Source organism: Pseudopodoces humilis, chromosome 7 (genome assembly GCF_049639895.1).
Source record: "Pseudopodoces humilis isolate 2021_Gansu_Grassland_sample_001 chromosome 7, ASM4963989v1, whole genome shotgun sequence".
NCBI lineage: Eukaryota > Metazoa > Chordata > Aves > Passeriformes > Paridae > Pseudopodoces > Pseudopodoces humilis.
In genome coordinates this window covers 51,955,823-51,979,159 of record NC_142206.1, presented here as the reverse complement: position 1 = coordinate 51,979,159, position 23,337 = coordinate 51,955,823, and the positions used below count along the sequence as shown (strand labels likewise).

At 37.5% G+C, this 23,337-nt stretch overlaps 1 long non-coding RNA gene across 2 annotated transcripts in view; it reads left to right on the top strand.

The window, feature by feature from the left end:
- Window positions 1-23,337, top strand: part of LOC106628063 (uncharacterized) — a 105,024-nt gene that overhangs the window by 16,782 nt on the left and 64,905 nt on the right. For both annotated transcript variants that reach the window (XR_001331287.2, XR_001331286.2), the window contains exon 2: window positions 8,511-8,674. This is a non-coding gene — a long non-coding RNA (uncharacterized LOC106628063). The remainder of the gene's footprint in view (window positions 1-8,510; window positions 8,675-23,337) is intronic.

The window sequence follows — 23,337 nt, the reverse complement described above, 5'->3', positions numbered from 1 at the left end:
ATTCTTGCAACTTCCCAGTGGTCAGAAGAGGATACCAAGTCTCTGCTGTAGCCAGGCTCCTCTGTTTTTCAGGGAGAGGGAATAAGGGAGATAGAAGGATCAAACTGAATGGAGAATAGTAGTATGTTCAAGACTGCATTTTAGATTAAAATTATTTCATTTTGATACTAAGTTTTTTATAGATTTGATGGCACCATGGGATCTGATCAATAAATAGCCAGGGGTGAGCAAAGCCTGTGCATATTTATCTTTGCTAAGGATATATTTCACAAGTCAGAACTGAAACACTGAGTAATTACAATACCTGGATCTTAGCCAGACAGTCTTGGCCAGAGTGGCTGACCAGTCACATCTGTTCTGTGCTTTCTCCTCAAGACCTCTTCTCAAGTTAGGAGAAGTAATAAACTTAAACCAAAATGGATTATTTATGGTCATATGCAGAGCATGAAAGGAAAGTAGATTGAAGTTTTCCTGAGCCTAGAGACAGAGAAACTAAACTGTAGGTAAAATCTCTCTCTCTGAAGATGAAGGGCAAGATTCTCAATTGATGTACATCTCTGCAACTTGGCATCAGTGAAGATATGTTGATTTACACCAGCTGAAAAACCTGGAAGGGAACAATGCACTTTTTGTTTAATTTTTATGTGATCGTCAGACAATCCGTCACATTCAGATGGAGAGGAATAACATTTGGTAGATGTTTAGTCTTGATTTTTTTTTTCTGAAATGGGAAGTGAATGAAATGAAGACAGAATAAGGCATTTTTATTATTTGAGCTAGCTGAACAGTCTAAAAATATTGAATGAAAAGAACTTTGTCAAATAAAGTATTTGACATCACAACAAAATACAGTTAAATTAATTATTTCTTATAAGAATTGTTAATAAGAATTTAGAGAAATCGTTTTTTCTGGGCATGACTAGATTTGCAAAGAGCTGGCTGTTTGAAACCATCTGGCTAATCCATCTCTTTTGCAGCATATGTTATATAGCCCCTGCCTGTTGCATCTTTATTGTCCACTGGCATCACTCAGTGCTGAATGCCTCAGAGGACCTAAGGTACAAGGAGTATCAGTTCCGTTTTAGGGACTGGAATGAAATTTGGGCTGGTGTCTGTCTCTACCTGCTGAGCTCATTTTGCTGCAGTGGTGGAAGTCGTGTCCATATTGCTGCGGACCCTTTGCCAACAGCTTGCCCTGAAGGGAGGATGCTACAGTGGTGTTTTACTCAGAGACAGGGGCACTGTGCCAAAGCAGAAATGATTTATGGACTAAGGTCCCTGCTCACCCAAAGGAACAAGTGATTGTAAGTGGCTGCTTTCTATTTCTGCCTAAGCCTGTTGTCAAAGGTGGTAGGGACGAACAGGCAATGCCAAACTGCTCTCTGTGTCCTGTGCAGGCAATGTTTGACAGCACAGGAGACCAGCACTGAAGACCTGGCAGACTTTTTGTCCATAACTGGATGTGCAGCAGTTTTGGCACAGACCAGGAAATTGCTGGTGCACCAAAAGTTTTGATGTAGGTCATTTCCCCATTTAATTGAATTGAAACTCTGGGATTTCCCATTTGGGACTTGTTCTGCTGCTGGGGAATACATATATTAAATAACCATTATTCCAACCTGACACTAGGTTACAGTCCAACCTCTATTATCTTTAAAAAACCAGAATTTTAGGGTGCTGCAGTTTAATATGAGAAAACTGTTCCTAAGGTATTATTCTCAAGGCTTCCAGCCAAGCTGTGCAAACCACCCTTGTAGTCAATGGCAAACAGTAGTGTGGGAAACGTGCTTCCTCTTTCATAGGCAATTTTGTTATTTCTAATAATGATACTGTGCATCCAAGATTAGAAAAGAATACAAGTATAGGATGTTTTCAGTGAGGCATGTGTTAAAAATCCCTAAACCTGATCTGAGAAAGTCTCAGTGGATTTAGAAACACTGAAAAAGCCAGACCTACCTCCCAGGCAGCATGGCCACATAGCTGGGGAATCCAGGAAGAGACCACCTTGCTACTTAGCAAGGCAGGTGGGGCAGGGTAATGGTGGACCTGCCACCAACCATCCCTGACATCAGGGATTTTCAATTTGAAACAAATCTACTCTCTGTGAACAAGAGGTTAGCCCATTGTGAACTGCAGTGGGAGAGGATGTGCCAATGAGCACAAATCCCTTTTCTTCTGGTGTCAGAAAAACAAGGATTTTCTGGCAAATTGCTTCTTGAAGAAAATGGAGGAGAAATGTTCTTCTCTGGCTTCTCATGATGGGTGAGCAAAATTTGAGTGTGCACTTGATTTGACCGACAAACTGCATGTGGAATGTGTATTTTTTTTGTGCCAGTGTGGAAGGCAATTTAATGTTACGGCCTTTACCAAGAGGCAGTTCATCTGGGTTGAAAGTGGAGAGTTTCTTCATGTACTACAGCAGCTGAAGTGAATATTATGTGGGTTGTGCTGGTACACAGTAGTACACCAAATGTTGCTCACATAGCTTTAGAGGTGTTCAGTCTAATTCAGTGGCTGCCCAACAGGTTTAGTGCCAGAGACCTATATAAGAATATCCTGCTCTTGGACACATAGTTCCTGAAAACATAAATCCCTGTGTGTGGTTACTGCACAACCAGCATCTGACTCACTGCTTCGCAAAGCACTTTTAGTTGCTTGGGAAACATGGGGATATGCACTACACAAACCCAGTAACTGTGGCACTCCTGTAGCAGTCTACGATTTTGGAGCTGTCAAGAAAACTTTTTTCTCTGTTACCCACACTAGAGCCATAGGAACTTCATGTGACAAGCCAAACAGAACCCTGTATCTCCAGCCACTCTGAATCCATCCCCTTGGTGCTCCAGCTGATGGGGAGCTCTCAAGAGGTGTTAGTAGCACAGTCCACATCTATTGCACAGTTTTCTTTCCATACAGCAGGGGGTAGTAAAATACTCAAAGACTACGTGTGCAAGAAAAGAGCATCAAATAGTAGAGCAACTGAATGGAAAACAAACAAAATGTCTATTTTTAAACTGAGCTAAATCCATATAATTTTCAATAGGGAACCTTTTGAGTTCTTGTAAAACAAGTTCCTTAAGGGTTTGAATGATGCTATTTAAATGTGTAATGACTTGGCCTGTTGAAAACCCAACATATTGATTGCTGCACTTTGAGGATGAAAGTATTAAACATTTTAATCGTGCTGTGCATGTTTAGGATGCAAACAAAAGTCCTCATTGTGAACCTGCCAATTAAAGTAGCTGCCAATAGGGAAAGGAGGCATGCCTGTGGCTTTCTTTGGGTTAGCTGAGGTCATGGCTACAACTAATGCAAAGGTTCTTAAAGAAGTTTGGCATCTGAATGCATGAAAATCCCAAGTAATACTCCACTCTTTCTATTAAAAATTTTGGAGCTGTTTTGGACTGACAACAATGTTTACGGAACAAAATCGGCTTTTTTTAAATTTTGTTTTTATTTTTCCCCTTATATTATTAAGAAATAAATAACACTTAAGAATACAAAGGACAGTCTGAGATGTTAGTGCTAGAAACCCAGCTAAAGGACTGCTCTTGAGATTCAGAGTACTGTACATGATCATCATACAGTCCAACAGGGAGCTCATAAATCATCGAGGAAATCCAGGGGGAGCTGGTGGGAATAGTTATGTGTTTCTAGTCAATGGTTTATAACTTCACTGTTCCTCTGCTTAGAGTTTTGAAGTAATAATATAATTTCTATTAAGTCATTGCCTCCATATTTCTGTAGTATCATTTAGCAGTACACAGAGTAACATCACAAATCTTTTCCAAACAGTGCAGAAAAAAATCAAACTTCTCATTTCCTTAAGGATTTCATTGAAATGCATAACCTGTGAAGTTGGTTCCTAGTCACATTCTTACACCAACTTAGCACACTTATTCCAGTGTATGTTAAGAGCAATCTGAATGACTAACACCCAAGGTAAACTAGTGCAGAGAGCTATGAAGAACTGAGTCTGGCTCAGTGTTCCCTGTTGCAAGAGGAAAGCTGTTCTTAAATGCATGTACGACATGGGACAAATTTAATTTACAACTCCACAAAGGTTTTAAAATTTATGTCTAAATTTTTTTCTGTATTTTTGTCTCAGCTGATGTGGCTTCGTAGGAAGATTCTGAGGAAGACATAGAAGTCCTTTGGTGAATGTATACTGAATTTGTGTTATATAATGATTTGAATTTTATTGGTAACTATTACTAAAGATTCTGAAGTAAATTAAAAAAAAACGACCTGTAAGCCAAATCTACTTTATTTTCAAGAATCTCCAGCTATCACTCACATATCCTTGCCAAATGTGTCATTTCTCTTAGCAACAGTTTAGACAACTTTAACAAGTATTTTTAACCTGTAAAAGAAAGTCATGGAGCCCACTTCTGAAATCTGAAGTTCTGTGCAGATACCTAAGGGCTGGATTCAGTGATAAATTGCTTCCCCTCCTGACAAGACCATGGAAGCTTTTCTTGCAGGGAATGCTTCGTAATTCAGTGAAAGCGGTTTGGATGGATTTTTGTCTTTCCAGTTGAATCTGGCTTTACTTTCTTTCTAGTATTATAAATTATCATATGTGTAATAAAACATGAGCACCTCCTGAGAAAAATGTTAATTCTACAGAGAAAGAGGCTGAGTCAAAGACAATAGTTGTAGATGGATTTATCTGTAATTTATCCACACTTTAAATTATCACCTAGGTTATCTTGGAGCAATGGCATCTTGGTAGTCATAGTTTTTACATAAAATGTCCAAAATTTCACTTGCAGTTTTGCCTGCAATTTGTAGTGCAGTCTTTAATGCTCTTTTAGATCCCTTTAAAAACAGATATTTTTGGAATGACAGATGCTAGCATTGGAGATAGTTAGCTGGCATTAACCCGTCAAAGTAAAAAACTGTCCAGTCTTTTGCAGCCACCTTGGCAGTGGTTTCTGTCATCCCTGTGGGTTGTATAATGCAGAGTGATGTGGCAACAGCTGAATCTGGTTGAATGTGTGCCAGAACCACAAATATGTTGCTGAATATAATGTACCTTTTTTCCATCTAATGAGCAAAAGCACAGATGATACACAGGGGTTCTCACATCCCACTCTATCTCTCATTCCCATCTTTGGATTGCCTACCAAGTGCTCCAAGTGCAAACTAACCTCTGAATTTGATATACCAGATGCTGCTATCGCATTTAAACTGTAACTTTTAAAGACATATTAATATGTCTTAGCAATGTAAGTTAAATAATCTCTTTACTCTTAACATTTATTTAATCAGGTGGGTCAGGCATATCTGCAATGAAATAACATTCTTAGTGTCCCCTTCTAAACCTTCTACACTATCCTATCCTCTTCAAGGCTCTCTTTTAGATGCTGAGTTTCATGGGGCAAGCATTATCTTTATTTATTGCTTGTTCAGTGCTAAGCACTCACTGTTTTAAGGTTAGTTATAAACTTCCAACAATGTACATATAGTAAGAATTTTACCTGACCCAGTGCCTCATTATTGTTGTGTAACTGGTTTTTTTTGATCTCTTAAAGGATTCCTTTTAATACCAGTGTGGTTTAATTCACCAATTCTTGAATTTTATTCTGGCTTAATAATTTTATAACAGTGGTTTGGATTAAAATTTAAGACAAGTTTTCAAAATGTCATCTTATAATGTGATACTTGTGTGGCCATCAAGAATGAAAAAGGGAATGTATATGTTCATTTGTTCCAGAAGGCTCCTATGTATAGGTAGCCTATAGGTTAGACTTGGAAAAAAAAAGAAAAAAAGGGAAAAGACTTGAAAACCTGTTTTTGTATCAGATCCACATGACTGGCAGGAATAAGACTGCTGATATCTCTGGGGGTGAATATCTTCAAATTTTTGGTAGAAATTGGGGAAAGATAAGGTGTCAGAAAGGAAGGCTGTAGCAAGTCTGATTTTTTCTGAATTTATAAGAGTTCAGAAGGAAGCTAGTGTAGTCATAAGCAAATATTTTATTTTCAGTATTCCTGGACACATCTTCCATTTAAGGAAGGCTTGGGATAAGGCTGGGGAACTGGAAAAAAACATGTCAGAGAGAGTACTATGGCGTAGGCAGGAGCATATGCTTCATATTAGGTATTCCAGTACAGATTCTTCCTCTCTCTACAGTACATGATAATTTTAGGGCTAGGACTGGAATCAGGTTTTCAGAAAAAAAGGTAGAAAGCCTTTTTATTCTTGTATTCTGCAAGACTGGCAGAGATAGGACGAAAGTTTGCATGATTGGGAACAAATGCCTTATAAATGGATTTGCTATACAAAGTGATCCCTTTAAATAAAACAAAAAATAGAAAATTAGGCTTATGTTTAGGGTGGCATTATGACCTAAAAGAGGGAGTCATCTTCCGCCAAGCTCACTGTTGGATTGTTTATGATCAACAAAGATTAAAAAAGAATGTTGTTTTCTAATGAATCTCAATTTTTCTTAATGAAATGCTCACTCAGTTTATTTATTTATTTTTTTGCTTAAAAGCAGGATTTAAGAAGAACTTGGCCATTGAGCCCAGCTTGTGTCTGGGTCTGGAATGGCAGGTTAACACCTAGAAGGGCGAATGCCGTTATCTGATACTGTGTGGAATACCTTGTTCACCTGAGTGGGAAGGGTGGATATTTGGAGAGAATATTGGTGACTATGGAGTTACTCTCCTTAATGCACTTTAGCTGCAAGAACTAGTTCTGTGGCTATTTAATAAGTAGGATTAAGGCTGGGGTTTATCTCATATCTGGGAAGTAAAAAAGGTTTGACCTGGAAGTTTAGGATGACAAATTATATCAATAGCTGATATTTCATGTTTAGAAATTTCTGCAGGGATTAGTTCTACAGTTGCTTTTCAGGATAAGTTAAAATTAATTTTTAAGTTAAAATTAAGTTTTGAGTGTAGAAAATAAGTCTTGAAGAAGTCAAGGTCCTTTTGGATTCTTTATGTTCACAAGTGATAAGAATATCCATTTCTTCACGTGCCATTAATTTGTGTTAGGTTTCACTCTAGCTATTGGTTACCTGGCTATAATCATAACCTTGTGATTGTGTGGGGGAGTGGGGAACTCAAACACACACAGTTTCCAAGAAGTTATCATACTCCATAGTTCTGCAGAAGTGCTTACAGAAGAAATTTTTAATAATGAGCAGCAATATATGATGTTAACCCAAGGGTTATAGAGAAGCTTGGAAGCTGGATTACGGTAAGTAACTGTTTTGAAGAACCAGTGAACAGGAATTAGTATTGTATGTTGGCAGAGAGTCAAAAAGGATTTTTAAGGGTAGGTCATGCTTCGCAAATGTAGTAGCATTCTTCAGATAAATCAATAAGCTTGTGGATAAAGAAATAATGGTTGATTTAGCCCATTAGGTTATATTTGAAGAATCTAAGAAGTCAGAGGATAAAAGAAAAAGACAGAATTCAGCAATAAATGGTCAGTTTTCACAGTGAAAGGAGGTTACCACTGAAGTATCCATGGGATTTGTCTTGGGGCCTACAATGTTCCCAATATTAATAAATGGTCTAGAAATGAGAAGGAGAAATTTTTGAGGTATCTTAGTTTGCTGACAATACTAAGTTATTCTGAATAGAATGATAGAATCATAGAACAGTTTTGATTGAAAGTGACCATTAAAGATCATCCTGTCCAAACCCCCTGCAATGGCCAGGGGCATCTTCAGCTAGATCAGGTTGCTCAGAGACACATCCAACCTGACTTTGAATGTGAAAGTTGTTCCAGAATTTCACCATCCTTATTGTAAAATATTTCTTCCTTGTAGCTACTGTAAATCTACCCTCTTTAAGTTTAAAACCAAAACCCTTTGTCCTAAGTCAACAAGCCCTACTAAAATGTTTGTCTCCATCTTTCTTATAAGCTGTCTTTAAGAATTGAAAGACTGCATTAAGTTTCCCCAGAGACTTCTCTTCTACAGACTGAAAAACTCCATCTTTCAGCCTGTCTTCATAGCAGAGGTGCTCCATCCCTCTAATCATCTTTGTGACCCTCCTCTGGACTTGCTCCAACAACAGCTCCATGTCCTTCCTGTGCTGAGGACCACACAGCTGGATACAGTGTTCCAGGTGGGGTCTCAACTGAGCAGAGCAGAGGGGCAGAATCCCCTCCCTCCCCTGCTGCCCACGGTGCTTTGGTGCAGCCCCGCACACGGGTGGTTTCTGGCAGCCAGTGCACATTGCTGGGTCATGTCCAGCCTCTCACCCAGCAGCACCCCCAAAGCCTTCTCAGCAGGGCTGCTCTCCATCTGTTCATCCTCAGCCTGGATTGATACCGGGATTGTCCTGAGCCTGGTGCAGCACCAGCACTTGGCCTTTTTGAGGTTTGTGAGCTTGGCACAGGCCCACTTGTCCAGATCCCTCTGGATGGCATTCCATCCCTCAGGCATGTCAAGTGCACCATAGGTGGTGTCTGCAGATATTTTTAGGGTGAACTCAGTCCCACTGTTTCTGTCTTTGCTGAAGATATTAAACATTAATTTTCCCAGTACAGACCTCTGAGGGACATCGCTTGTCACTGATCTCCGTTTGGACATGGAACATCTATGATACCATTGAGCTGTCAACCACCACCCTCCGGATGTGACTACCCAACCAATTCCTCATCTGCCAAACAGTTCATCCATCAAATCCATTCCTCTCCAATTTTGAGGTAAGGTGTTTTTGGGGGACCATGTCAAAGGCCTTACAGAAACAGATGGCATCTGTAGCTTTTCCCTTGTCCACTGATGTGGTCATGACATTGTAGAAGGCCACAGTCACTTGCTCTCCAAGTGCCTTAGCACAGCTTTTAGGAGGATTTGTTCCATGAGCTTTGTAGGCACAGAAGTGAATAGATAACATCATTTTACTGTGAAGAATTATAGAAAGGAGTAGAATATGTAAAGTAAAACCAGGAAGTGTCAATTTCAAAATAGGAAAAAGGAGGTACTTTTGCCTCATATTGCATTTTTAAGCTGTCAAGATTCTTGCAACAAGATGCTGTGGATGATAAAAAACTCTTGGATGTGAAAAGTCCAAGAAGAAACCATTGAGGACTATTAAAGATAGACTTGCTGCATCTGGTTAGTTGCTTCATCAGCCACAAATCCCAGGAGGCTGAAAAATATTCTGGGGAGTTAGTGCTGTATGTTACACTGTTCTCACACTCTTCCCTGGGATCCATCTTGGACACCACCAGGGATGGCTGCTGGATAAATTGGAAGCTTGATCTGATAAAATATAATAAGGGAGAGTCTTTATAAATTAATCTTGTAAAAAATAAACCAAATATTCAATGTATCTGATTATGCACATGTGTTATTTGCATAATATTTGGAAATTTGAATTTTCAAAATACTGCCATTACCAGTACAAAACACTTGCTATTCTTGTCATATTCCTATATGTTTAAAAAGACAATACATTTGCTTTAGTAAGATTAATTTGGTACTCTGCACTCTGAGAACCTTTTTCATATCACTTTATTTGGAATCAAATAAATGGTGTATTTTTTTCCTTTTGTGTAACTGTCCTCTTTTCCAAAGTCATAATTGAAAATAGAAAACTAATTAAAAGCACAATATATGTTACACATCATGAGTTGTCTTGCAACATAAATTGTAAAGTTGCCAATCAAGCAAGCCCACATCTAATAAGCACAGACTACTCAGGTTTAAGGAGCTGCTCTCTCAGTTATCTTTTTCTGCTTTTGCTGTGAATACAGTAAATTTACTACAGTGCCATCCCTCATGCTTTAGAATGGGACCTTCACTGGCTGAAATCAGCAATAGTTCTGTTTAGGCATTTAAAACAGTATCAGATAGTCATGAAGGAATATTTCGTCCTTTTAGTTGCATGAAAAACCTAAAAATTTATTGCTCAGAAATAAATCAAATGATTTTGCAAAATGTCAGGTGCAGAGAAACTTGTAGGAGCTGAGATCCCCTTTGACATATATGCTGTATGCTGGTGGTGATTGGCTTTCATTAGCTTTATTAGCTTCAGCTTCTTAATTTGTACTCCTGCCATCAAGTCCTGTGTCTCCATACTCTCACAGACACTCTCTATAGTCTGGGTGCTTTGTTGCTGTGTTTTGCAAACAAAAGTGGCAATATTAGATGTGTCCTTGGATGCCCTGTGACTTGCAGCAGCAGAAAGAGTGATGATCTTGTATTTAGTATCAAACAATAGCTCACTATAGAATTTTCTAAACTACAGTTGCTTTCTCACCATGTCCCAGAACCAACCTGGCATTTCACAATAGAGGAATCAAATGTCTTTTGGCAGCATCTGATGTCATCATTGCTTAGGGCCTGATCTCAGAATTTGGCTGTCATGAGTTACTTCATCTATTCAGTTGTGTAAAACAGAAAAAATGTGGGCATCAGCAGTGCTGTGACCTTTATACAGTTTTCAACAGATTTAAAGAAGGCAGAACTGTTATTATTAATTTTAAACCACTAATATATATTGGACTTTTTCAATCCATGAGGCTAATGGAAGTCTATCACCAGAAGTATACACCATATTACTTTAAAGGAAGTCTCATTTAAACCCAAGAAGTAATAAGCAAAATGGCAGTAGAATGTGCTTGGAGAGAAGTATTGCACCTCATTTTGCACTGTCCTGCCATGGGTGATGTATTTGCTGCCTTGAGGGAAGAACAACTCCTATCTTGCTTTTGACATATTAGCTAGAGTTGCACTGAGAAGCAAAAAAAAATGATCACTTTTGGTGCTAACATCACTTTTGGCATTCAAAGTTATAGTTTATGTCAAGATCTGCTGAAATTCTTCAGAAGAAAATATTCTGTATATTATGCACGTATTACTAACCTGCCAAACCTCTGAGGCTATTGGGGTAAAACTGGGGTTTCTTTCACAGCTTGTGATCTGGCCGATCTGGTCTGTTTGTAATATACAATATTTATCACCTGTGGAGCTTGGCTGGTATCATAAATCAATTGGGTGCTACTTAAGTAATATTTGAGCAGGAGTTACCTGTAAGTGAATTGTGGGATGATTTCATAGTGTGGTCATCAGCCACAGATAGTTATGTGAGGAAAATGGACCAAAGCTTCATATCCTGATCCTTTCCTATATTCTACCTTTAGTAAAGTTATGTTGCTCCTGCTTCCTGTCTTATACAGGTACTGATTGAAAACAAGAATAAAGTGATTGTATAAGAAAGAGGATTTTTGTTTAATATAAGCTCTATACTAACAGACAGTAGGTGGTAAAAGATTAGCAAATTAATCAAGGCAGAACAAGTTTAAGATTTCAGAGGTATCTTCATTGTAAGTTGTCTGGTACATGTTGAAGTTTGAAAGTCCATTCTTTTGGGGACATGCTTAACATAAAGGCCTTTCTTTTAATGTTATCTTTCTGACAACAATAGTTGCATAATAAAATCTTAAAATGCAGTGCCTAAGGACTACAGTAGGAAGAGATTTGACTTACTAGCAGTTTGAACACAGTCTGCTAGTTGTGCTAAGCTTTCAGTTTCCAAATAAAATGTTTCTCTGTGTCCTTCTGATGGTCTTTCTTCCAGAAATTGGAGTGGTGTAGTTGGACCATGGAGTTTCATCAGTGAAACTGGATAGGTCTGTCCTCATCTGTTCCCAGCTGAAGCTGGGATTTTCAAAATCTGCAGTCTCCTTCTGTTACAAAAATCACAGTAATTTCTGCACACCTCATGCTACATTGTATACACTCAGAACCAGAATTTATCTCTGGCAAGAGCTGTGCTTCCTGAATTATGTTTGGCATGCCTGTTCTCAGTTGTGAAGTATTTATCCATTTCCTGGTGTCAGCTACTGAATCCAATGGGATTATGGTCCCTTTTAAATAAAATCCAATCTTGTCATCTGCTACTGAATTCAAGAATTATTATCACTTGTTTCATGGGTTTATCAACAGCTTATTTTGGCCTATTGGTCTTGAAACATTTTCATTACACCTCATCAGCACCTGGTTTTGCTAATTCATGATGTGGCTGAAGTTGAAGTGAAGGTGGCTGTGCCATCTAGTTTGATTTATATCTATTGCTGACTTAATAATACGAGCAAAAATGGCAGCTGAGCGTCTGTCTGCCTTTTTCTGTAATAAATGTACATAAAGAATCTCTGCATCTGCTAACTGATGCTGCAGATTGCTTTCCCTTCAGTGGAAGTCTTTCCAAATGATCTCAGAAGCAGCAAGAGTAGATGCTTGTGGTTGTTTTTCCTGGCGTAGCAGTGGTGTATGGAGTTGCATTGTTTCTGCTTCCTCTGTTTCTGTCACTGCAGTTTAGAGGTTGGCCATTAATTTTTCTGTCAAATTGCAGTCTGGAGCATATGTATTAGATGGCATCCACAATACATGGCACCTGCATGCCCCATACTGTTTGCTTAGTTCCGTATCAATACATTATCATTATCTTCCTTTCACTGATCACTTCAGCTGCTCTTTAAATGGCACGCTTCAAAGACTAGGTCTATTGCTTTAGAAATGTAGGACTTATTTACTTTCATTCTTTCTGAGATTAATTCTGGATCCTAAGAATGAGAACTCTGCAGTATAAACATTTCTTTCCTCAGTATTCAATGCAATTACTTATTCAGGTAAAGGTAAAACACTTTCGTGTCAACTGATACAAAGTTCTTCCTACTGGGCTTCTTTGAATAATTTGATGATCTGTTCCAGCATTTGGGGGCATTATTCCAGCAGGATTGTCCTGATCATCTTTCCTCCACTATAGCCCCTCAGCTTTATACCAATGAATTTTTTCTCCCTCTATTATAAATTCTGCAGCGAGACTTAGTTATGGTGTTCAGTTGTACTGCCTGTACAGAGAATTTGTCTGGAAATCCACCATGCCTGGCATCACTCCATGTTGATGATTTCCTTTGTTTCTCACCCTTATTTTGTCTCTTCATAAATAGTGTTTTCTATATTATTGTGGAACTCACAGCATCGACCTCTGCTGTCATCTTCCATATGCCACATGCTGAGTAGTAACATAAGAAAACAACACATTTCTTAAGGCTTTAAATTGAGAGAGCTGTAACAGAACTGAAGCCTTGTGGCAAGCCAGTGTTCCCAGATGGGAAAGACTACATTTAAGGCCTTTGGTGCTATTAATTTTTAAAGGCTGAAAAGAATGAATAAAGTGTGAGTGAGGCCTGATGGCTGACAGGGATGGAGGGGCCTGAGCTAACTGTGCTACACCAGTGCCCCTGACTTCTCCCTGGCTTCATCTTGGAGCAGTCTTGACATGAGGTCAGGGAGGCATTCCCAGTGGGAATAGACTTGCCAGAATATGCCTTTATACTCTAGTGCTGTGCTGGCAGTAATGTGGAGCTCAGCAGGTGAAGCGGAGGGGCTGTTACAAAGATGTTTGCACTGGGAGAAGCAGGATTCAGGTGCAAGGCTGCTGAGCTATTTTGAGGGTTTTCCACTCTTTTTAGCCCATTCTGATTAGCTGATATCTGAGGGCAATATTTTTACAAATTTATGATGAAATGTAATCATTCTTTGTTGCAATTCTGTCTATATTTACAAACTTCCAGTTCCCTGAGTGCCAGAAGTAAACATGAGAGGCTCATTGCTTTAACAGTCTCCTCAGATATTTGTCTACCCTAAGCTCCTCTTTCTTGCTTCACTTCTTTATCAAAATCATCCTGCACACTCTCTGGCTGTCTCTGGGGCTTTCCCGCTGCCTGCTCTATCTGTGTCTGTATTTTTGCCCTTTCTCATCCTTAGTGAACTCAACTGAACAACATCCATTGCCCTGAATTTGAACTTAGTCCCTAAAGAAAATTGCAGTGGTTGGTTCTTTTACTAGGCCTCTGTTTTGGGTGCTGACCTCCAGTGTTTCTTCTCTTCCATGGAAGTGTCATAGCCAGCTTTTTACATTTAGCCTACTATGTTATACTCAATAAAATGTGACCCCTAAATTCAACTCTACTATCAGACAGATTAGTTATTCATGTTTATAAATGTCACTGTTTTTCTTTTGTATACTATCAAACTGCAGTTCTCCTTTTCCCCACATCATGTTTTTCTTGTTTTGCATAGAATCCATGTTTCAGAATAGAAAATAATTGACTTTTAGGGTCACTTAGGGAAGATATTTTGTTTTCCCAGGTTTCTGGGTGGGGTACTTCAGCCAATCACATTTATTTAAGATCTGTCTCAGACATTTGAACTTGACCCTATTTCCTGCCAGTAACACCTGGCAAGAGAGCTAGGTAAGCTAAATTGCAGATATATTAAAGATTTATTTTAGGTAAAGCCTGTGTGTAAGACGTTTGTGTGCCAAGTTATGTCTGGAGTAAACTTTTATAGCAAACACTAAATCAGAGGCAAGCAGTACAGAAAGAATTGTAAAGGGGAGTAAAAGAGAAAGGCTGACAGATCTGTAACTATAATAAAAATGGTTGTGGAGAATTCTATGGCATTAACTTAGATAATTGCCAGAGTCGTAAAATCCAGATTTTTCTGTCTTCAAGGCTCCTGGGAGCTGCTGGAGAAGAAGAAAATTAAATGTAATGGTTCATATATAATTCAGAATTTTGTTGCTTTTTATCATTCTCAAAAGAGTAAAAGTGACCTACTTTCTATATGTTGTAGTTTAGTGGGAAATTCCCCTGACTCCCAGTGTTAGCATGCTTGTTCTCCTCTTAAGCAGGTGCTAACTCCCATCTCTGCTTTACTACTGCTGGCATAGTATGTGCTAAATGTGTTGTGACATTTTTTTCCTCTCAGTATACAGTGGAGATGGTTGTGCTCCTTCCCAAATTCCAGTTTTGTTAAGCTTCTGGGATTAATGCAGGATCTAAATTAATTTTCTGTATGTTAGTTGTCAACCACAGTAGAAGTAATTAAATAACAAGCTTTCCTCTAAGATTTGTGTGTTTGGAATCAATAAGTTGTATGTAATGATGATTTAAAAGAGAAAAAAAAAAAAAAGATAAAGCTCAAAGTCATGGATAAAAAGGCACCAATTCTTTTTTTGTCACAATATGTATTTGGAATAAAATGTGAAAGAATAATTAGAAATGTTCTTGGAACTCAGAGGAGAGTCAGTATTAGCTCCATTGTAAGGATGGATTTGAAACTGGAAATATTTCAATCCAGAAGACTTCTTCCATTCCATGTTTACAAAATTCAAGGAGAACAGTCTAAAGAATTTTTGCGAGGAAAACTAGGAAATTGGATTTAAGATTACACATCAAGACTGTCTCCATTTACTCCAATTCTACAGAAATATGCTAGAGAGAGTATGCAACCAATCATTTCTGATCCTGCCCGCCAAGAAGAGCCAGTGTTTAGTTTTATGGGCCTTGGTCTGTATGGAGGAAAAGGAGAGAAATTTAATGAGTTTATACTTTCCCATCATATTGCTGAATTTATTCATGATTGAGGAAACTCGTCAAAATTTTCAGTTCTTTTCCTATTTTCTTCATGGATAGAGACAGATAAGGGAACATGTGAATCTGCTTTTGCTGAAAAAGGAGCTTCATTGACCAATAAGGTCAATTCTGGGTCATAGGATGGACAGTGCTCTAGTTACTTCTACAAAGAGAACTGGCAACACAGTTTGATTCTCAGGTGTACATACAAGAAGCAAAACAAAATAATGCTTTTTATAAATGAAAAGTATCATTTAGAACTGTTTGTGGGGAAATATTTGAAAAATAATCATGGTTCTCTTTAGCCATGTTCTATTTAGTTATTTATTTGAAATAAGCAGTTTCTTCCACCTATGGATATTAGACCAGTTAGCAAGAGTACTTGTTCATATATTTTTGTTTTACTTTTTTGATCCAAGTCTTAGGAGTTGGGAGTTTGGTTCCAAAGGGAGTGAATTTACGTATGCAGGACACGTTGTTCAAGCTAATACTTACAGTAAACAGAGGTTGCTTAACTGTTGAGTAATGCTACAATAGTTATTTCCAATATTTTGCAAGAAACAATGTTCATGCAATGTTTTACCACTAGCAATTTGTTAGTGGTTTTAATTTAATGCCAAAAAAATCTCTAAGGGCTGTAATTTCAAAAACATGGAGCATCACACATTGGGAACTATACCCTCTTTATACTTTTGTAAGGTGAGACACAGTGTTTTTCTCCCATTAATAGTACTTTAAAATCTAAATAGTGTAAGAACACTGTTGTGACATCACAGATAGTAGATTATATCAATTGAAAGGAGATGCATGTGTGTGCAATTTGTTACACGTTAAAGAGAAAGTCTTTAAAAAATGCGTAAAGAAAGTCTTTCTCCAGTGAGTTACTTGAGGAAGGCAGATACAATCTGAAGTGGTCTTATTTTGTCTTCTGCTTTTGGAGCAGTAATGTGTTTACATTATAATCAGGTCAAACCTAGCAGTACTACAAGTCTATATTGAATTCTTTGTACAGTGTATTACATTCATTGTAATTAATAATATATATATATATATATATATATATATATATAAATTTATATATATAAATATATATAGTAATAATTAATATTTGAATAGAAAAAGTTTTAAAGTGACTTAAAATAAATTACCTGTAAAGTGTCCCTGGATCTCCCTCACTCCAGATCCTATAAACACTCAGGAGGCTGCTTCACTTAGCGTATTTTTATGTAGATTAATAGAATCGCTAGAAGTTTTCTTTTCCACTGGAAGTAGGAGGCAATTTCCTAGTGGAGGTCAGCCTTAGCAAACACTCCTATTAGTGTAATTCTCACCAGGTTCTTCCATTTGAGATAGGAACAAGTTTTTATTTTAATGAAGGAGAACTAAAGGATAAGGCAAATGAAATGCCTTTGAAATTGGCACTTAAGTGGCAGAGAGGAGCAAAAAGTTTTATCTCCAATGCTTTTGCTTTCTCTACTGCTGTGACATTTATGTAGGTATGCATATCTATATAGATACACACATATTTACCTATCTATATTGAACAGAGACATAATTCTGAGCTAGATATGATTAAAACCTACTTTTCTCTAATTAGAAATTTGAGTCTGACATACTGGAGACTAAGCATGAATATTCTGAATGGAAACTAGGGGTTTCCCAACATTTCTTCCACCAACGGTTTAACAACTGTTTCTTTGCTGGTGCAATCCTATTATCACCTTTAAATATAGCAACATAAGATCCTCTTGGCCTGAAGTTAGTAAATTCATGTATTTACTAACATATAATTCATATTATAATTCATATAATACATCGTATATTTTTTTAATGTGTTATAATATTTGGCATACCTACATACACACAGGTTTGTTTTTTTTCACAAACATATCTACATTGCATTAGTTGGCATGGGTTGTCATTCAGTTCCAAGCTGATTGGTCTTTGGCAGCTTCATTTTGTTAAAATCTGAATAAAACTTTAGGTGGCTCTTTGAAAGGCTTGCCTTCAATGAGGACCTAGAATTCAATATATGAGACATTTTATTTCCATCAAAATCACTCCCAATTAGCAACCGCTTGTGGAAGTAACTATAAAAGTAGGTTTTTTCATAATTTCTTTTATCTTTTCTCTAATCATTAATTTTTTTAATAATTAGGAGCAGAACCTGCAGAGTCGGTGTGGGTACACATGTACCTCTTAATATAGACAACCCAGGAAATATTTAGGTATTCATGCTAAGGTCACCCTCTAGGTCTGGCTTTGCAGATAATATGTTCCTTTAAAATACTCCATGTCTCATATTCCTTGGTGAAGCACCCGCAGGAGAAGACTGGCTTTCCATACACATGGTGGTAGATTGAAAAATATCTGTAATAGTTTGTCAGACTGCTCATGAACTTTTTGATGGGATGCTAGCTCGCTAGCTTAAATGCAAAGTATGAAGCCATGCCTTGTAACATGGAGGAAGAGCACAGTACTAATACAATCACTTGAAGAAAAGAAGCCTGTGCAGGAAACCTGTGACTAGCTAAAAAGGCAGGTTGATTGTGATGAAATTCCTGGCAAAGACTGTGCTTTGGATGGAAATGTGAGCACAGAGTTATCTGGAAAATGAGTGTGAGAAGGAGATGAAGACATGCCCAGAAGGACAGGTTCCAAACCACCCAAATGCACATCAGGGGTGTGAGTGCTTGGGAAGATACCTGCAGCAGTGCAAGACATGATGTAATCACAGATGCAGAATGAAAGATCTGTTCTTTGTTTAAAAATGGTCTCACATCCTTTCTTTGGTATTGTTAAAAGAGCTTAAATAGAAAGCAAAGGAAGATACAAAATAAAAGAACAGAAATTAGTGCAAAAATGCAAAGTGATGAAGAGGGGCTAATGAGCTGGATTGAGAGGTAGAAGTGGAATTAATGAAATGAAAATAATACTTCTGTAGAAATTGTATATGGGAACGAAGAGAGTGAAATGAGAAAGTTGAATATAATTCCATTACTGTGGAACTAACTAGCATGAAAGGAAAAATGAAGGAAATGTCAAGGAGGCAGCAGATAAAAGACAGGTTGTGTTAGGGTGTTATGTCACTGAGGAAATGATTTTCACAGTGATTCTTGTATTTTCTCCAGTGTGTTTCACTGCTTATTGCCTTTCAGAACTGATAACTTTCTGATGATTGGATGTCAGAATATTTTGTTCCACAAAGGAAAAATTTGCTGATGGGGTTTCAAAGACTTGTTTTGTGTGCCATTTTTTGTCATCAACCATGTCTTCTTCCTACTGCCCTTTAAACCTGATGTAATGCTGGTTTATACATCTCCTCCTAAAGAAACACTCAACATGAGCAAGTTATAAAAGTATTCTACAGTTTGCCAACACTTGAGGGCAGGAACACTCAGACATTTTTGAATACTTTGGTTCTAATTTAGCTCTAACTGGAACATACCTCATCTCCACAGTGTATTTTCTTTAGAAAAGAACATTGGTTTCATATACAGAACAAAAGGATGATCATTAAAACCCATCTGTGGGCCTCCTTAATAAACAGAAGCATGAGATAACCCAGAGAGCTTTTGCACAGCAGTACATTGAAACTTCATGTCAGGGAAGTTTGCAATGCTCAGAGACTGTTGGGAAGTAAGAGAGTAGAAATCCTTAACTATTAATCAGCCAAAGAGTATCCAGCTAAAACTCAGTCCACACTCTAGCAGGTGTGAATGTGTCCATTGATACTGCATTCTTAGAATCCCTGAGCAGGAGCAATAAAGCGTCCATATTTGCATATCTAAATACTTATGAAGTACTTATGACTACTTCTAGAGGAGGAGAAATATATTTGATGTAAATAGTGAAGCCTTTTCAATATCCACTTGACAAATATTTTCCACCAGTGAACATTACTTGGAGCAGTACAGCTGTGAATTACTCAGAAAAGAGCTGGTCAAGAAAAGGAAAAATTTACCAAGCAGGAATACAAATTTTGGAGCGTGAATTATCAAAAAATCTTATCTTCCGTGTGAAGGGATGTTAGAAAATATTATTATTTTAGATTTAATTTCATAGGAGTTGGTAAAAATTCAGATTTAAATATTTGGGATACATATAAACACTCTACCATATCATAAAAAATTGTAATTGATATGTGGACCATTATTAGTAAAATTAATTAGAGCTAGTCACCCTGTTTTTATGGGTTGCCTGTAAGGTTAAAAAAGGTCCAAAATTGCACCATTTTGATGTTGAAAATGGGTGACCTTCATATTTCTTTTCCTGAAGGTGAGTGTATGTGAAAGAGATAAGCTAGAATGTCAACTAGCAATATGTCAGCTATGGCATGTGGGTTGTTCATATCCAAGTTGTTGCCAAGCAGAAAATGCAAACTAAATGTAAAGTCACTTCTCCATAGTGAAAGGTGGAAGAACTTACCTTGCATTAGTGGCAGGACTAGATGATGTACTATAAAAGACTGCTGTATTTTACCCCTTGATCTCTAGAATAATGTAAGAGGGAAGAAAATAGGGAGAACCTTGAAATTCAGAGCCAATTATTCTTCCCAAGTTTTGCATGGTTCTCAGGATGGTGAGTAATGGGTTGCTGTTCTGCACAGCAGCACAGCTGTACAGCTACTGGATTTGCTTCAACAAAACATCAACTTTTCAGTAAAAAATTGGCTGCAAGAAGATAACAGATGTACAAAAGAAAACAGGGAAAGAATAACTCTTAACATCTTTATATTTTATTTACTAGAAATTTTTAAAGGGAAAAGAAGCTTAACTGTTATGGCAAGTTGATATTTTTGCCCTTATAAACTATTTTTATTGTACTAATTTGTTCATATTATTGTACCACAGATAAGAGTGCTGTTGTTGTAGCTTGGCAGGTTCATATTCAACCTTCCTTTTCCAAATACTTGTATCTTTTGTACTATATAAATGGCAACAGAAGCTGGCAAGAATCTATGGCTACACTTCTTTTAAAGAAAGAAAAGCACTCTGGTTAACTCTTGTCTTTGTTTAGTCTATTGTTTTTGTTTCTTTGAAAAGACAATGGCAGACATTTTAAGGGAGAGAATTATGGTTCATCTCCAAGAAGTTTATTTCTGTTTGCTAACAAGCCAGTCTTTTGGGGGCTTTGTATTTCTTATATTATAGTAGCAGTCATGGACACCAATTCCCAAATATGGGCTTGTAATTCCTGCTTGGGGTTATAGTTACAGAAATATAAAAGTAACAGGAACTAGGAATAATGACATAATCCCAGAAATGTTACAGAAAGAGAGGTCATGATGCCCTTTAAGTGAAGCTGTGACTGGAAATGTTCAGGACTTACTGTCCCAGTGAACCTATTGTCCTCTTTATACAAACTCTTTGTGGGCACCATACAAATACTCAACAAAAAAGCTGTTTCCTGCCCAGAAAAGCTTATTTTCTAATTTACAGCTTTGAGCAGCTACTGTCCACAATAAATCTCAAAAGGTTGCTTTCTGTTAACAATCCATTAGAGTTTTCACTGAAGCAAGTGCTGAACTTGGGCAGCAGTGACCTGCACGTGCTCCTGAGTGTTTGCACTGGAGTGGCTCTGGTGCTCACACTCCATCCTGTTCCTGCCAGTGTCATAAAAGCTGCTGTTTACAGAGGCATGGAAGGGCAGGGAAGCAGGCAGTGATACTTCCTGAGAACAGTTTCACAGTCCTGCAATACTTTGAAAGTCAGGGACTTCTGGAAACAGAAATAATGATGTGTGTTTGAGGTGTCTTTGCCTCAGTGGGTTTCTCTTCCATGAACTTGTCTAGTTTTCTATTGGACCCATGTCATCTTCACCTGGGGCACAGTGTTCTAGTTGAAAATTGCATATTACTGTGAATGTGCCTTGTTTTGATTGTTTAGAGGCTGGTACCTGCTACATTTCCAGGGTAGGAAAATACTGCTTGTTAGGACAAGCAGTATTTTCTTGGGATGGCCCCAGATAAAAGATGTAACCAAATGCATGCTTATTTTACAGCAAAAAAAGGATGAATATTATGATACTGTAGATACCAATGCTTTAAAAAAATATGTATATTAACAATTAAAAGCTTCTATTGGTGATAGGTAACCAATATAATGTCATGAAAAGTCACTTGTGATGGGAAAAAAACCCCAAAAAGCCAGCAAGAAAGAATCTCTAAACTGTTGTTCTGCCTAGAAGACCCAGTGTACATAACCAGATAATGTCCTTATTCACAGCCTTGGAAGACAAGCCAGACAAGTGTGTCTTTTTGTTTATGCATTGTTGGATTTTTTACATGTAGTATTTCAGGGATTATAGCACACAAGGTTTTTGCTCTCCATCTCTTTTTACAATTCATTTTTAGATATGGTAGGTCTACAGCATAGTTACAAAAAAAAATTATTTAAATTAACCTACCCATAGCTTCATGCTGCTGCAGCTAAACTGTGCAACTGGGCTCTTAGTTTACTGCCAGCAGCAGAGTTTCCTCTCCACTGTGGTAAACTGCCAGGTAAACACACACCTTAACTTCCAAAACTGACCACAGGAGTCTTCATTTGCTAGTTTTCCCTACTCTATAATTTGAATGACCAATTGATCAGAAACAGAACATGTATTGAAACATTTGCATATCTTACAAGTAAAGTTTTGCATGTTGTACAAACAGAAATTCACTCTATAGTTTCACATGAATGCTTAAAATAATTATTAAACAAGTCTTTGTTTTCATGCTGGGCTGAGGTTTCCTTGCACATCTGTAGCAAATTGTCCTAAGGAACATTGATTCAAAAGAACTAGATTGTCTTTTAGTAACATGGTTAGGATAGGCAGATGAGTCATGAAGAAGATTACTGTTATAGTTGATGTCAGGAAAAAAAACAGTTTTATGTATTATATTTCAGCAAGTAAAATACATAAAAATTTGGTTTCTTTAGTAAGATCATCTGGTTTCACTAAATTTTCTGCTACCCTTTGAGCAGTCAACCTCCTATGTCTGAGGGATATGAATGGATGAAATGTTAGAAAATAAAAAAAATGTTAGAAGTTTATGTGCCAGTATTATTGCCACTTGACAATATTCCAGCATGTGATTGATGGTTAAGGTTTCTGCATCATACATAATAATTCCAGGTGACTTTTTCAGACTGCATTTAACTTGAATGGTATCTGATGTAATTTAATGAGCGAATTGCCCTTTATCTGAACAGTGGATCCTGTACCACCAGTTCTTGCAGGCTTTCTCTCCAAGCAACATAAATAATTGTCCTTTCTGACTTATTCCTTTACCTTTTTTGGGGGAGTATTAGATTTCATCTATCTTTCTGGTAGTGAGGGAGAACTGTGTTACACTGTTAGAAATCTAGACAGTCTACGTTACATAAAAATGCTTTTCTCCATGGCACTATTTTGCAAAGTATGTATGTGTGGCAGGAGAGTTACTTTTATTTTTTTAACTCGAGTCAGATAGTGTATAAAGTAAAAGTTCAGTGGAAGCCCAGTTTGAACTGCTGTATTATACACCAGGAGTTAAGAAACGACATTGGTATAATACAGGAGTAAAACCCAGTATGAACCCGTCTTCTTGAAAAGGGATTAAAAAATACATTAATTTGTGACTATACTTATTTTAGGGAGTAGGAAATGAGAAAAAGTAGAAATTATATTAGTCTTGCAGGTATTCCAAAGAAGAGTGATGTATCTAAAAAGGCAGCTAAATAATTGTGGAAGTTATGCTTTGACATTTGTGTTCTTCTCTCTTAATTCTACACATGGTCACATGTAAGTGTGACAGGTAAAGTCAGCTTTTTGGAAACAACTCCAAAAAGTTCTGGTTTCAGCTGTAAATGTCAAATCTCATCCTTGTGCTGTTTCTGATTTCTGTCCTGCATAGGAAATGGGCATTGGCAAAAATCCAGAGAGTAATAGTGTAAACTTGACTTTCGGTTATG